This window comes from Petromyzon marinus, unplaced genomic scaffold (genome assembly GCF_048934315.1).
Source record: "Petromyzon marinus isolate PM22_M1 ecotype Great Lakes invasive population unplaced genomic scaffold, UKy_Petmar_22M1.pri1.0 PM_G_Scaffold_69, whole genome shotgun sequence".
NCBI lineage: Eukaryota > Metazoa > Chordata > Hyperoartia > Petromyzontiformes > Petromyzontidae > Petromyzon > Petromyzon marinus.
In genome coordinates this window covers 545,444-561,885 of record NW_027423023.1, presented here as the reverse complement: position 1 = coordinate 561,885, position 16,442 = coordinate 545,444, and positions in this window count along the sequence as shown.

Below are 16,442 nucleotides of genomic sequence, written 5' to 3'. Positions count from 1 at the left end.
TTTATCATTAGCCCAGTGAGTACTGTTATTTTATCATTAGCACAGTGAGTACCGTTATTTTATCATTAGCCCAGTGAGTACCGTTATTTTATCATTAGCCCAGTGAGTATGGTTATTTTATCATTAGCCCAGTGAGTACCGTTATTTTATCATTAGCCCAGTGAGTACCGTTATTTTATCATTAGCCCAGTGAGTATAGTTATTTTATCATTATCCCAGTGAGTATCGTTATTTTATCATTAGCCGGTCAGTACCGTTATTTTATCATTAGCCCAGTGAGTACCATTGTTTTATCATTAGCCCAGTGAGTACCGTTGTTTAATCATTAGCCCAGTGAGTACCGTTATTTTATCATTAGCCCGGTCAGTACCGTTATTTTGTCATTAGCCCAGTGAGTACCGTTATTTTATCATTAGCCCAGTCAGTACCGTTATTTAATCATTAGTCCAGTGAGTACTGTTATTTTATCATTAGCCCAGTGAGTACCGTTATTTTATCATTAGCCCAGTGAGTACCGTTATTTTATCATTAGCCCAGTCAGTAGCGTTATTTTATCATTAGCCCAGTGAGTACCGTGATATTATCATTAGCCCAGTGAGTACCGTTATTTTATCATTAGCACAATGAGTACCGTTATTTTATCATTAACCCAGTCAGTACCGTTATTTTATCATTAGCCCAGTGAGTACCGTTATTTTATCATTAGCCCAGTGAGTACCGTTATTTTATAATTAGGCCGGTGAGTACCATTATTTTATCATTAGCCCAGTCAGTACCGTTATTTTATCATTAGCCCAGCGAGTACTGTTATTTTATCATCAACCCAGTGAGTACTGTTATTTTATCATTAGCCCAGCGAGTACTGTTATTTTATCATCAACTCAGTGAGTACCGTTATTTTATCATTAGCCCAGTGAGTACCGTTATTTTATCATTAGCCCAGTGAGTACCGTTATTTTATCATTAGCCCAGTGAGTATGGTTATTTTATCATTAGCCCAGTGAGTACCGTAATTTTATCATTAGCCAAGTGAGTACCGTTATTTTATCATTAGCCCAGTGAGTACCGTTATTTTATCATTAGCCCAGTGAGTACCGTTATTTTATCATTAGCCCAGTGAGTACTGTTATTTTATCATTAGCCCAGTGAGTACCGTTATTTTATCATTAGCCGAGTGAGTACCGTTATTTTATCATTAGCCCAGTGAGTACCGTTATTTTATCAATATCCCAGTGAGTATTGTTATTTTATCATTAGCCCGGTCAGTACCGTTATTTTATCATTAGCCCAGTGAGTACCATTGTTTTATCATTAGCCCAGTGAGTACCGTTGTTTAATCATTAGCCCAGTGAGTACCGTTATTTTATCATTAGCCCGGTCAGTACCATTATTTTATCATTAGCCCAGTGAGTACCGTTATTTTATCATTAGCCCAGTCAGTACCGTTATTTAATCATTAGTCCAGTGAGTACTGTTATTTTATCATTAGCCCAGTCAGTACCGTTATTTTATCATTAGCCCAGCGAGTACCGTTATTTTATCATTAGCCCAGCGAGTACTGTTATTTTATCATCAACCCAGTGAGTACCGTTATTTTATCATTAGCCCAGTGAGTACCGTTATTTTATCATTAGCCCAGTGAGTATGGTTATTTTATCATTAGCCCAGTGAGTATGGTTATTTTATCATTAGCCCAGTGAGTACCGTTATTTTATCATTAGCCCAGTGAGTACCGTTATTTTATCATTAGCCCAGTGAGTACCGTTATTTTATCATTAGCCCAGTGAGTACCGTTATTTTATCATTAGCCCAGTGAGTACCGTTATTTTATCATTAGCCCAGTGAGTACCGTTATTTTATCATTAGCCCAGTGAGTACTGTTATTTTATCATTAGTCCAGTCAGTACCGTTATTTTATCATTAGCCCAGTGAGTACCGTTATTTTATCATTAGCCCAGCGAGTACCGTTATTTTATCATTAGCCCAGCGAGTACCGTTATTTTATCATTAGCCCAGCGAGTACCATTATTTTATCATTAGCCCAGTGAGTACCGTTATTTTATCATTAGCCCAGTCAGTACCGTTATTTTATCATTGGCCCAGTGAGTACCGTTATTTTATCATTAGCCCAGTGAGTACCGTTATTTTATAATTAGGCCGGTGAGTACCATTATTTTATCATTAGCCCAGTCAGTACCGTTATTTTATCATTAGCCCAGTGAGTACTGTTATTTTATCATTAGTCCAGTCAGTACCGTTATTTTATCATTAGCCCAGTGAGTACCGTTATTTTATCATTAGCCCAGCGAGTACCGTTATTTTATCATTAGCCCAGCGAGTACCGTTATTTTATCATTAGCCCAACGAGTACCGTTATTTTATCATTAGCCCAGCGAGTACTGTTATTTTATCATCAACCCAGTGAGTACCGTTATTTTATCATTAGCCCAGTGAGTACCGTTATTTTATCATTAGCCCAGTGAGTATGGTTATTTTATCATTAGCCCAGTGAGTATGGTTATTTTATCATTAGCCCAGTGAGTACCGTTATTTTATCATTAGCCCAGTGAGTACCGTTATTTTATCATTAGCCCAGTGAGTACCGTTATTTTATCATTAGCCCAATGAGTACCGTTATTTTATCATTAGCCCAGTGAGTACCGTTATTTTATCATTAGCCCAGTGAGTACCGTTATTTTATCATTAGCCCAGTGAGTACTGTTATTTTATCATTAGTCCAGTCAGTACCGTTATTTTATCATTAGCCCAGTGAGTACCGTTATTTTATCATTAGCCCAGCGAGTCCCGTTATTTTATCATTAGCCCAGCGAGTACCGTTATTTTATCATTAGCCCAGCGAGTACCATTATTTTATCATTAGCCCAGTGAGTACCGTTATTTTATCATTAGCCCAGTCAGTACCGTTATTTCATCATTGGCCCAGTGAGTACCGTTATTTTATCATTAGCCCAGTGAGTACCGTTATTTTATCATTAATTCAGTGAGTACCGTTATTTTATCATTAGCCCAGTGAGTACCGTTATTTTATCATTAGCCCAGTCAGTACCGTTATTTTATTCATAATAAAGGTTTTTGGGTTAGATCGTGTTTATTTATAAATGTGTCGTAACCCTCCACCACCCGACACGGCCAATCAGCAAAAAAAGTGTCACGTTGACAAAAGACAATTCACTACTTTAGCCCACCGGTGTGTTGAAGAGTGAATCCACATTTACAGTTTGAGTAGGATAACAGGAAGGAGCAGCAATGGGTTCTCCTTTATCCCCTGCTATAGCAAATTTGTACATGGAAAACTTTGAAATAAGAGCACTTGCCTCGAGCACATTACAACCATCCTTTTGGTTTAGATATGTGGATGACACTTTGGTTGTCTGGCCACATGGTAAAGATACACTTAATGATTTTCTAAATCATCTCAATGCACAAAACCCGGCCATACAGTTCACCATGGAAATGGAGGTGAATAACACACTCCCATTCCTAGATGTTTTGCTTGGACATGGCCTAAACGGTAAAATAACACACAGCGTTTACAGAAAGTAAACGCACACTGATGCCTATCTGAATGCAGAATCACATCATCATCCAGCTCAGAAATCCTCTCTTATCAAGACGCTCATACATCGGGCTAAAGCAGTGTCAGATGGTGAGAGTCTAGTGAGAGAGATTAAACACGTTAAAGACGCACTACGACAGAATGGCTACAATAATGCTCAAATTAACAGAGCACTGAATGCCAAATCACGATTGCAAAGCAATACTGCTGAAAGCGACCAGATTGTTAAAACAATAAAAATTCCATATATCTCAGGAGTAACTGACAAATTAGCCCGTGTTTTGCAAAAGCAAAACATTACAGTAAGATTTGGTACAGTACACCAAATTCAAAAACTAATATCTTGCACTAAAGACGCATTACCTAAATTATCAACAGAAGGTGTATATCGGATTAATTGTTTATGTGGCAGCTGCTACATTGGACAGACTGGACGTAACATCCGCGTAAGACTAAAAAAACATCAGAGAAATATTAAATTATCTTAACACAACTGTCGGCAATGGCAGAACATGCTTGTCAACAAGTACACTCAATTGATTTTGTTGTTATATTCTGTTTTGTCCATGATGACAGTGGCATTGCCCTTGTCGGCTGAGAGGACGACAATATCACTTTTCTTTTTTAATTGAGATAATTCAAAACGTTCGTCTTTGCTGATGTTGCTGGGTGGCAACTTAGTGTTTTTGAGGGTTGCAGTGATTTCAGATCTTGCTACGTCTGCAAAGATGTGACTCAAGCCCTTGAGTGCAACGTCGACATGGGCAATGATATCATTAACCGGTAAGTGTCTCGGTGTGACAGCAAAGTTTAGACCTTTAGCTAAAATGTTACATACACCCAGCCATCAGATTTACCATGGAGGTCGAAAAAGATGGCAAACTACCCTTTTTGGATGTCTTAATTAAAAGAAGACATGATGGTTCAATGAGCCACTCTGTCTACAGGAAAGCTACCCATACAGATGCTTACTTGAAACCGGATTCCCACCACCATCCATCCCAGAAGAACTCCCTCATCAAGACTCTATACCATAGAGCCAAATGCATTTCCGACCAGGAACACATTACCAGTGAACTCAAGCACGTATACCAGGCTCTCAGGGCTAATGGATACTCCGACTACACAATCTGCAAAGCCATCACTCCAGTCATGAAGAAGGATCCTCTTGTGGAGCCACTCAAAATCATCACCTTACCCTACATTGCAGGGGTCACGTAAAATATCTCCAAAATCCTGAATAAACACAAGATCCAGGTCTGATTCAACACAGTACATAAAATCCGTGATCTAGTTCCATCTGTAAAAGATGCTGTTCCAGACATACAGTACCCGGGCGTTTACAAACTAAAGTGCCTCTGTGGTAGCAGCTACATTGGAGAAACCAAACGACATATCTCGGACCGCATCCGCGAACATAAAGCAGACTTGAAACACGGTAGAACGAACTCCTCTGCCGTGCCAGATCACTGTTATAATTCAGTGGGCTCACATGACATTGACTTCTCCAAGACGGAGGTTCTTTGCAAACCAACCGGCTACCATGAGAGATTCGTTCATGAGGCCATTCACATATACAAGCACAGAGACAATTTCAACAGAGAAGATGGATTCTGGCTTAGTAACCATTGGAAAGATGTTTTAAACCATTTCCGTTCTTAATTAATTGTATTTTACGATGACCTTCAGACCGCAGCTCTTTCGCTGGCATTGACTCTTAATACCTCTCACACCACGGTTAATGGTATGGTTTACAACATGGAGTATAACAGCGCCTCGCAGCTGTCTCTCTCCCCCTCCTCTGTTCCGACCGTGGATGAACTCGTCCATCTGAACGGGACCCGTAGCTATCCGTGTTGCTAAAGTTGAGGGTAAGAATCCACCCATTTTTTCGCCATATAGCATTGTGATATATAACGACTTATTGTTGGTGGCTTAGCTGATTGGAGAATATAGAGTATATTGATAACATTGAGGTAATTTATATTTTAGTTTTTTATTGGTTCACTATGTAATATTCATTATATATTGTATTGTATACCCAGTTACTGTGAATAGCTCAGATGTGTAGGCCTTGACTTCAACATAGCCATTTCTGTGACCAGTCACAAGCTAATCACTCAGTTATTTCAATGCTAAATTCGCCTAGTTATTTCAATGCTAAATTCTCCTGTTTGATTTGTACTAGGTGCCTCGGTGAATGTATATGCTCTGACTTTAACATAGCTATTTCTGTGACCAGTTACAAGCTAATCACTCAGCTATTTCAATGCTAAATTCTATGCTAATTCCTTTGTCAAGGGGTGCCTCTGCGGATGTGTATACTTTAACTTAGCTATTTCAATGCTAAATTCTATGCTAATTCCTTTGTCAAGGGGTGCCTTTGTGGATGTGTATGCTTTAACTTTAACATAGCCATTTCTGTGACCAGTCACAAGCTAATCACTCAGCCATTTCAATGCTAAATTATATGCTAATTCCTTTGTCAAAGCGCTTTGTTTCTTCTCACACAGCTTAAAAAAGCGTGACTTTTTCACTCCAGCACTGTCCTCCAGACAGTCTCGTCCCTTCATCTGATGAAGGCCGCTTGTGTTGTGGCCGAAACGTCGTGAGAATATTATTGTGTTATTTTGTTTTATCAATTTATTATTTTATTCTCATTCTACGTGACTTTACCGAAAGAACCAAAGAAGATGAATCCTTGCAGTCACGAAAGCTGTAAATCGTAAGTTATTGTTGTTGGTTTGTATTACCATTGAGGTCAGTTCTCTCCTGCGCCAAACTAATATAAACTGACTGGGAGCATGTTCTGGATAAATGAGTTGGGTTTTAGATTAAGGAGACATTTTCATGAAGTAAGGCTCCCGTACCATGATTTCACAGTGCACCGTGACGTTGCAGCACTGGCGACGGAGCAATGTAGATTACCTGTTGATCCATCCATTGAGTTTCTATCGTCACGGATATTGAATCCAGTCTATTGATTCCCTCTACAATGAACCACGTAATCTGCCGGCAAACAACGATGTACATAAAATGTATTGCGTGCTAAAAACAAAGGTCATTATAATCGGAATTACAAGTCAAGCTTATTCTAAATCACATTCTTGTCTTAAAAATATCTTAATATTAGAGAAAAATCCACTATACACACACACACGAGTACTGTTCACACACGCTCATTACATTTTTGTCATGGTCCATTCTAAAAGCTTGCGACGGCTGCTGAATGCGCGCCTATTGAGGCCGTCCAGTCTCCTCGCTGTCGATTCCGCACGTAGTCTGGCAGCTTTCTCTGTGTGCCCACTTAAAACTTCTTCCCACCGATGTTTACGTAGCATCGTGCTCACATCGGCCTCTGTAGGACATTCTCATCAACACAGCTGGGCCCGCTGTAGTCGCCGCATTTAATTTCCTCGACAAGACGCGTTGGTTGGGCCAGCTCTAGCCCAACCAGTCAGCAGCCAACGCCTGCACTGAAAGGGTTAAAGAACTCCATATCACAATACTTGAGGTGGAGACGTTTGGATAGTGCTTTAATAATGTAATCATTGAACACAGAGCTGATGGGTTTTTTTAACGAAATAAATATCTGTGAATAATTAGTGGGTGGTTTTTCCCGAAAGTTTTTAGTTAGCGTTTTGAGTTGTTAAAAACAGCCGAGTATTGCCCAGACCACAAGGTTGACAAAAAGACATGCACTTTTGCGCAAAGTATAAACGCAGAACGGCGCCCCAGATGACGGCCCCGCGGTCTGTGCCGTGTTCCTTTTCCCCCCGCCATCGTCGGCCCTCTCGCACCCTCAATGTTTGCCCACCACCATCGCTCCCCCACCACCCCTACCACCCCCACCATCATACTACAAGTCTCGCTACAGCCCCCCCACCCCCCCACCGGCTTCTCTAAGTAAAACGACTCCAACCCACTTTGAAGATGCTGCTTGCATGTGCTGGTCAGGGCAGCGGCCCCGGGGACTTTGGGAGTGGGTGGATAAGTGGCCACAGGGACTGTGACGGTTTGTTCTGCATCGAGTTCCCCCCCACCGCCCCCGGACGACGCGCGATCGGTTCGATCCACCCGCATTGGGATGTGAAGTCGTCTCTCTAGCTCACACATTGTCTTCAACATTGAAACGATCAGCGTCTTCTCGACGTGAAGCAGTCACTGCCGTGTTCGGAGTGGCAGGGTGGCAGCGCAGTTGGACGTACGTCAAACTTCTTTCGTGCCGTACATAGGCAACTGTGCTCATCAGAAGTGGGGGGAAATTTGCGGCATTTATGCCTCGCGGCAAAAATGGACCGAGGTTTGAATCCTGCAGTCCGGGAATCGGCATCTGTGTTCGGATGGCAGAAATGTATTTGTGCCGAGCTGTGGTACAGGTATTGTGGTGAACCTTATGGCAGTTTACTGCACCGTTTTAATATACCTAGGCTGAGAAATTCGTCCAGGTTTGGCTGTGCTCGTTGTGGGGGTTAGAAATAGCCACTTGCAGTAGCCTAAGGCTTCTCACAGAATCACAGTTGCAGCGCTGTTTAGAACGCACCAGGGGTGATCTGTAGAACCTTCTTCTCCAGTAAAGGATTTAGGAACGTGTGGAAATGTCTCCGCGGAGTTGGATTGACGTGCATACCGATGAAGATCGACCGTCGGTGACTGTTAAGCCCTGTAGTGAGCGTCTACAGGAGGCTTCACTCTCAGCAGCGCTGAACCTGCGTGTAGCCAAAGCCTGGCCAACACCTCATGAGTGCTTGCTGCGGGCTCTCGCTCGGGCCACACGATGGATGCTTCCTTGGCACCTTAGCACTGTGCCGCTAACGGCTGGTTGTTTGCAGATAAGGCGGTGAGTTGAAGCCCACAGATGCGTCACCTTTTTGACCGTCAGGTGTATCGCAACCAGGCAGTTCGAGCAATAAACGTGCACAGCTGTTAATATTGACTGTAAATACGTGTTGTATTGAACTAAATATGATAGACTGGAGGAACCATGTTTGTATGATGCCATTACGCACACAGTGTGATTCAAATTATTCTCATGCGATTACAATCCCGCACCTACATTTATGTTATTCAAAACTTTAGCAGCTTATAGTATTTATTTTAATACCGTTACAATGGATAGGTTGAAGTGTATAGGTTGCAGTGTTCACACTGTTAGAGCTTATTATGTGAGAGTTAACAGCGTCAGAGTTGAGCAAAGCATCGATCAAGTGCATCAATCGGATGCGTTTGATCAGAGTCTTTGATCAAAGACGTTATCCCATCACGGAACACCACCTTCCTGCGAGGGTGATGCACCCAATTCTGATTCCCGCTATTTGTGGCCGGGCACTACTTTTGCGGGACCCCACACGTCTTTGGAAATAATTGCGATGATCATGTCTGAGCTGAGATGTGAGCGACTAAAGTTTACTTTGTTTCAACATTACTGCGTTTAGGTTCGTAACAGCGGGGCTAAACGAATGCTACTCAAGAGTAAATTGTTTAATGACAGAAATTGTAATCATTTGGGCTGCCCGTGCAGAACAAGTCACCTTCCTTGTCTAGACGCATTCTAAACACAACACTGTCCTTAAATATATTGCTAAAATAACGTCTACACCCGATTCAACATGCAGCTCCACATCGTCCATGGGAAACCCACAGCACGCCCGGAGACAGGAGACCACGAGGGAGACGGCCTCAACTTGAACAGAAAGTTGACAAACTCTCGGATGCCATCACCCAGCTGCTGCAACGCCTGTCGGAAGAGATGCTGCGTCCCGCGGCACCATCCAGGCGAGGAAAGGAAGAGCAGAGCCAGAATCGGAAGCCGCCACCCGCAAAACAGCAGCAGTAGATAGTGAGATTCTAATAGGACCACATTGTTACTTATTTTGATGCTAATCTAAACCACGCACCTCACAGGATGCATTTATTACTCCCAATGCGCATCTACATATAACATACACTCTAGCTCAGTGTAATTCTAATACTACCATAGTGTTATTCTAATAATTTTCAATCGATCCTAATCTCGCACCCCAGAGTTCGCATATCTGACCCCTGGTTCGCAAGGCCAAATGGCATACATACATACATACTACGTACATACGAGCACAGTTCACATGCACGTACACTATACATACATATTAGCAAAGTGCGATTCTAATATGACCACGGTGTAATTCTAATACTTCTGTAGGGTAGTAGTTAGTAACGTCATGTCACGCTCGCCCTCCGGTATGATGACGTCACGTATGGTGACATCATGCACAGGGGGCGGGACGGTGACATCATGTCCCCCTGGGATATTTAGGTTGGGACCCGTGACGGGTTCGAGGTCGTTGCGGGGAGACAGGAACGTGTGAAGTTGCAAGTTGGGACCCAGGGTAGGGGGAAATTAGCACCCGGCTCGGGGAGCCTGTGGGTGTGCTAGGGATCTCCCCAGTGCCCTTCCCCTGGGGTGTGGAGTGTAAGCGGTGAGTGGGCAGTACACAGAGTCGTGTGCGAAGAGAAGTCTTTAATAAAACAACTGGCGCAAGCCCCTGCACGAAGATCTGCCTCCGAGCCGTCATTGACGCCTCAACAACTGGTGTCAGAAGTAAAACCTGTTAAGAAGACGACGACTTACCAAGACGTCTTTGATGGAGGAGGACAGCGAGGGAAGATTCCCCACGTGGCCCCGGGGGTTTGCGGCCCGGTTACCCACTGCCTGGCGGTGTACAGCGGGTGGGGGGCTGCGTCTCCACGCCGCCGCCGCCACCTGGGTGAGAGCGCCGCGCAGCACAGCGCCACCCCACCGATTATTTTTCTTTTATTGTTTTGCTTGGGGCGGCGGCACTGCTCACCGAGCTCCAAGCTGGAGGAGCCGGTCGAACGAGTCGGGATGCCGGGGCCGCGGGGAGACGGCTCCATTGCCGCTGTTCCCGTGCGTGCGGGAAACCCAAGAAACGCTGCACGAGTGGCCGCCATTCACCGCCAATAACATGTTCCCGTCATTTTCTACACCGGCGGGAGGGGATCTCCGGCCATCTTGGTGACGCCCCCCGTCTTCTGTTCGAGTGCGGGGGGCCGGTTCGGGTCGCAAGAGGATGCCACGCTCACCGTCCAAGATCTTTCACGGTGTTAAAGTCTCCACCCTGGCGTCCTCTGCTCCTCACAGCCTCACAGGCGAGTCGTGACATGACAATTAGCACCCGGCCCTAAAACAAAAAAAATAACTTCACCCATCTCGCGTGCGCCGGGTTGCGATTGCGCGTGTGTTTTGTTTTTACCTCGCTGGGTTGCGGAGCGTGTTAGTCAGGTTGTGTCCGTGGCGAATTGACGCGGCGTCCGTGCGGGTGTCTGCTTTGTAACAGTGGTTGTTGTTAATTACGGCGTCGGGATCGTTATCTTCAGGGGGCAGTTAATGATTAATTCGTTGTCGGGTGTCCCGAGCTCCATTAACATCCTGTGGGTTGCCGTGTTAACGACTCGCGTTGTTACATCGTTTTTGTTGTTGCGGAGTCGCGATTGTTATTGTGTATACTGTATGGAGCTTCGCTCGTGATTGTTCATGTGTGACTGGGAGAAACTTTGATCGTCATTGTTGCCAAGGTACAGGCCATATGGAGCTTTGTTCGTGATTGTTATCAATTTATAGACTTATGGATCCTTGCTCGAGAGTGTTAACAGTGTATGGACTGTTGGGTACTTGCTTGTGATTATTTACTATGTACGGATTGTCTGGAGCATTGCTTGTGTGTGTTGCCATGTGCGGACTGGATGGAGCATTGCTCCAAATGATTGACAATGTACGGACTGCGTATACTGCATATACTGCATGTACTGTATTGCACGACATCGTCGATTATTTGGACCATTCGGGATTGGATTGATTCATGGGGGGATCTTAATTTAAAACATTTGTATGTGTTGTGATGTTGTGAAATTGCGATTGTGGGTGGAATGACTGAGTGTTGCGTGGTTCTTGAGTTTTGTGCCGAAGCCCCGTGGAAATCCCATGGTTGCGGTTGTGTGGGATTTTTGAAATATACATGACCGGTGCGGTTCGAACTCGCTGGTGGGTTCGAGGGTGCCCCTTGAGTTCTGTGTGGATCAGGGGTGCGTTGGGCTGTGGATTGCCTCCAGATGGCATCGCTCTCTCCGCTCGATTGTGTACAGCCGAATGCTGCAATACGAGTCTTGGAGAGAAACGCGCTTTAAAATTCCCCCCGATACGGCTGACACGTGAAACTGTTCCAATGTAACACCGCGTCGGAAAGGCGGCGGGGTGGTGACGTGGTATTCCCCCCCGATATGGCCGACGCGTGCAACTGGTTGTGACGCCACGTTGAAAAGGTTGTGGGGTGGTAACATGGAAATTCCTCCCGATATGGCCAACGCGCGCGGTTTTAGGATGGTAGCTAACAGGTGACATGTAATGTCTGTGGTGGTCCTCAGTGAGGGCTGCTGGGACGCAAGCGCGGGAAACCACGGAGATGCGGTTCGCGCGTGCGGACGCCATTTCTGGGCAAGAGCAGGCATATTTTTTTTGTGTCATGTCGATTTTATATATACATTTTAAAATGTAGATACTGGAGCAACCCTGAAGTGCAACTTCTTTGCCCAGTACATGGGTCGACCCTGAAGTATGACTTCTCGACCCGGGACGTAGACAGACGTCCGGAATATTAATTGGTGTGTGTAAATGGGTGCCTTCTCACCACCTGATGGATGGGACGGTGGCAGGGTGGTGTGGGACCCTGCCATCCATGGGGTGATTGTGTGATTTCGGTTCGATTACCGGTGTTGGTTGTGCATCCAACGCGTCGGAATCTATATATTTTTGTTTTCTTTTCTCCCGCCGGGCGGTATACAATCTTCTCTACTCCCTGGGGCCGGGTGGCTGTCGTGTCCGACATGCTGAGGCGCGTTTTATGGTGCTGTGCCTCAGGAGGTTGGGTTCTCCCTCTCATCACAGATTTCCGGTGCCTGCCACGCTTGGAGTCACCGGTCGTGCTGACCGGATGTGGACTTGAAGGTGGAGTGGAGCGCCTGTTCGTCACTCCTGCTCTACCTGTTGTTCTCCGAAGTTGGACTTGAGCCATGCAGATGGACCGGCCACACGGACACGCTCTAAGACACCGCGGTTTTCTGATTGATGCGTGTCTGCCCGTTCTTGCGTGTCGGTTACCATTGTTGTTACATTAATGTCTATCTATCTGGGTTGCCGGGGCTCCACTTTTGTAAGGGTTGCAGCCGGGTCGGCTGATTTTTTTTCACGGGGAGGTGTGATGTATAGTAGTTAGTGATGTCATGTCACGCTCGCCTCCGGTACGATGATGTCACGTATGGTGACGTCATGCACAGGGGGCAGGACGGTGACATCATGTCCCCATGGTTATGGATATATTCAATTGTAATGTATTACTTGGTCTAAAATAAACACACAAATGTACTCAATACAGCTTAATTAGGTAAACCACATGCAACATTATTTTTCAGTCATTCCGAGCTCTCGGTTTGACTCTCGAGCCACTCCACTACATCCAGCCATCTCTCGGGATCCAACTGCATGGGATCGAAGGTGGAATCTTCTTCAGGTTTCATTGCAGCACCTTGAAGTTCAACGTTTGTTTTCAGTTTCCTATCATCGTGGATCTTCTGATGCCTGTTCAGTTTTGATGACTGTGCAAATGCCTTTCCACACACAGAGCATGGGAATGGCTTCTCGCCCGTGTGTGTTTTCTTATGGTCTTGAATAATTAATGACCATGCAAAAGCCTTCCCACACACAGAACATGGGAATGGCTTCTCGCCCGTGTGTGTTTTCTGATGGTCTTGAAAAATTGATGACCGTGCAAATGCCTTCCCACACACAGAAAACTGAAATGGCTTCTCGCCCGTGTGTGTTTTCTGATGAGCTTGAAGAGTTGAAGAATGTGCAAATGCCTTCCCACACACAGTACACAGGAATGGCTTCTTGCCCCTGAATGCGTGGGGCTGTGGAGAGTGTTTCTGCGCCATGTGAGCGTCGTAACAGTAGCTGTGTAATGGAGTCAAAAATATGCTATCGGCCGCAAGTATGTTTAGCGTTGAGTTTTGATTTTGTTAACTGCTAATACAAGAATGACACTCGCGTCGAATACAAGAAAATCACGCCAATTTGACGACGAACATGTTTAAAGATTATCCATGAAAATAGATTCACGGTGTATCGATGTCAGGAACCCGTCTGAAGATGTCCACACTAACTCTCCCGAAGCAAAGTCGCCTGTCTGTCGCCACGCAATTGTGCTCGCCAGGCTGCATTGTCTCGTGGTAGAAGGGCGATCAGCAGAACGACGAGTCGAGCGTCCAGCCTAATCAAGTTTCCTCTCGAAATGGCATTGAGCTCTGCTTCTGAGCCGCCTTATAACTCCCCCCTAGAATCCAATCCTTTGTCTTTAAGGATATTAGCATTCGATTGTTAATTTTGAAGGTACAATCCGTACGTCTATTAACATACCGAAAGGTAATGTGCCCATTGTGCTTCATGCCTGAATATGTAAGAGCATCTCAGTGTGTAATTGCGCACTTATTTTGAATAAATGGGATTAGTGCTGGAAAAACACGTTCCCCATGTCCTCGATTTAAAGTGAATGCAGTCCCGTGGAGTTGCCCACACCCGCCGAGCTTCAGGAGTGAGCACGTACAGAAGCATTGTGACCACACTTGCAACGCAATCACTTTAACATCAGTAACCAAAATCCGATCTGGTACATGGCCTCCGCTTGGTCTGGTCTGTATCCATCATCACGCCGGAGACAAACAGCGAGTCATGGTTCGGCCAGCCACCACCTCATTTGCCGCAGCGACTTTAATAGCTGCTCTCAAACAACACTGTCACCAATAGTGGTTTATGGGTTAGGGTGTTAAGCGGACAATCAGTCGTTTTGGTCAAGGCGTATGGGATAATAGACACCTCTGTTATCCCATAAACACAATACACGGCAGCGGGAAGGCTGCCTTGTTGGGGAGATGTAGTTTGTTTAAGGAGCTGTGACTGGAGGTAGGCGATGTGACTGGGTGATCACACGGATTCCGAAACATAGCAGAGACGATACGATCCACTGCGCTCCATCTCCCTACATGGACAACGACATTGTGGTGCCGCAGCAGCGGAGCCCTCCTGCCGACTCCATGGCCTCGACGCCGCCACCTCCGAGCGACGGGGCCGACGCTGCTCTTCCCTCACCACCCCCCACATGAACACACACACCCCCACATAGAGCCCCGAGGGAAGGTCACCTGGCCGACAGGTTTTCCCCCAGAAGCCCTCACATGGGACCAAACTTTACGGTTTCCTGCGACCAGGGAATTGGGCGACCTCCCCCGAGGCTAACGTGCACCGCGGCGCCGTGATTTGGGTTGTAATCATGTGGCCACGACGGGGCTGCTGAGCCAACGCGGATAGAAAACACCCACAACACACACGGGTCAGCAGGCAGGTAGGGGGGGGTACGGAGTCACGAACGGCGGGAAAAACAGGGCCGGTCCTCTGATTGGTGGGACAGATGCGCTTGTTTAGAGGGTGAAAAGCGGACGTCTGAGAGGGCACCGGTCCGGGGAGAGTGGCGGGAAATCCGAGCCACCTGATTGGACGGGAGGCCAGCAGATCAGCGCTCATTTATCTTTGATGTAGAGTACAATAAAAAGGGTAGAGAAGGTAGGGAGAGTTAGTTCGTGTTCTACTCAAGCCAGCACTTGGGGCGGTCGACTTCCCATCCACTCGAACGTCCGTGTGACGAGTCGAAGTGCAGCGAGGATCCGACCCAGCAGCTCCGTACGAGTCGAACCGTGAGTTCCCGAGAGTAAGATATCGAGGCCATTGGGAGATTGTCTTAGGAGAGTGATTTGAAAGAGGCGATACAGATCGGGTCTTAGACTATCGGGAGATAGGTTAGACCTGCACTACTGACTCAAACTGACTCCGGTAATTTAGCCTCGGACTCGCTGAGAATAAACTGCTGGGGATCAATAAACCTTGTCGTGTGGTTTCTGCGAGGGTGGAATGGATGCATGTTGGTGTGCGTCGTATGTTTGTGCGTGACGGTGTATTTACTCACGTGTTTGCGCTTGCCCATGCGTGTAGCTCGTGGTTAGCGTGTGCATGTGGTGAGCGGCGGCAGACTCGTACCGGGGCACGTGAGATTACTCATACGCCCTTTCGTTTAATGTGTGCGTGAGGCTAACGGGCGGCGTACATGCGAGATTATTCGTGCGACCTTTTGTTTAGCTTGTGGTGGGGTGAACGGGCGGCGTGCCTGTGAGTTTGTTCATACAGCCCTTTAAATAAATCTCCGAGACAACCCCCCAATCGGCGAGTGACGTCCCTGCCCTCTGACCCCTGACCCCGAGCCCCGCGCGCGCGATTGGGGCGTGGCACGGAAGAGGAGCGACGTCGGATTTCGAGTGAGTGGGTGTGAGTGTGCGCGGAGATTGTGTGAATTGATCCTAGGTGGCTAAGCGCCAGCCACGAATCATGCCCCGAGGGGCCGCAGCGAAGGGGGGGGGGGGGGAGTCGGTGAGCAGTAACCCTCCCCAGGACACGGAAGAGGGGAGCAGTGGATCCCACGTGAGCGAGGAGCCGGGGGTCAGCCTTCCCAGCAACTGGACCCTGGTTATTAAGCTGCGCGAGCGTACTGGCAGGCTATTATTTATTTATTTTATAGGTAATTGAATTTGTATTGCAGCAAATTACTACAACAGATGAGGCGAGGTACACTGCCGTCATTGTCTTTTTTTTAAATAAACATCCTCACTTTTGTTTTCTTTCACTGTAAAAACAAAGGACAAGTATGGCCACCCATCATCATCGCTCCGTTGTGTCATTGCTTCAGTGTTGTTTGAGGGTGTTTTGACC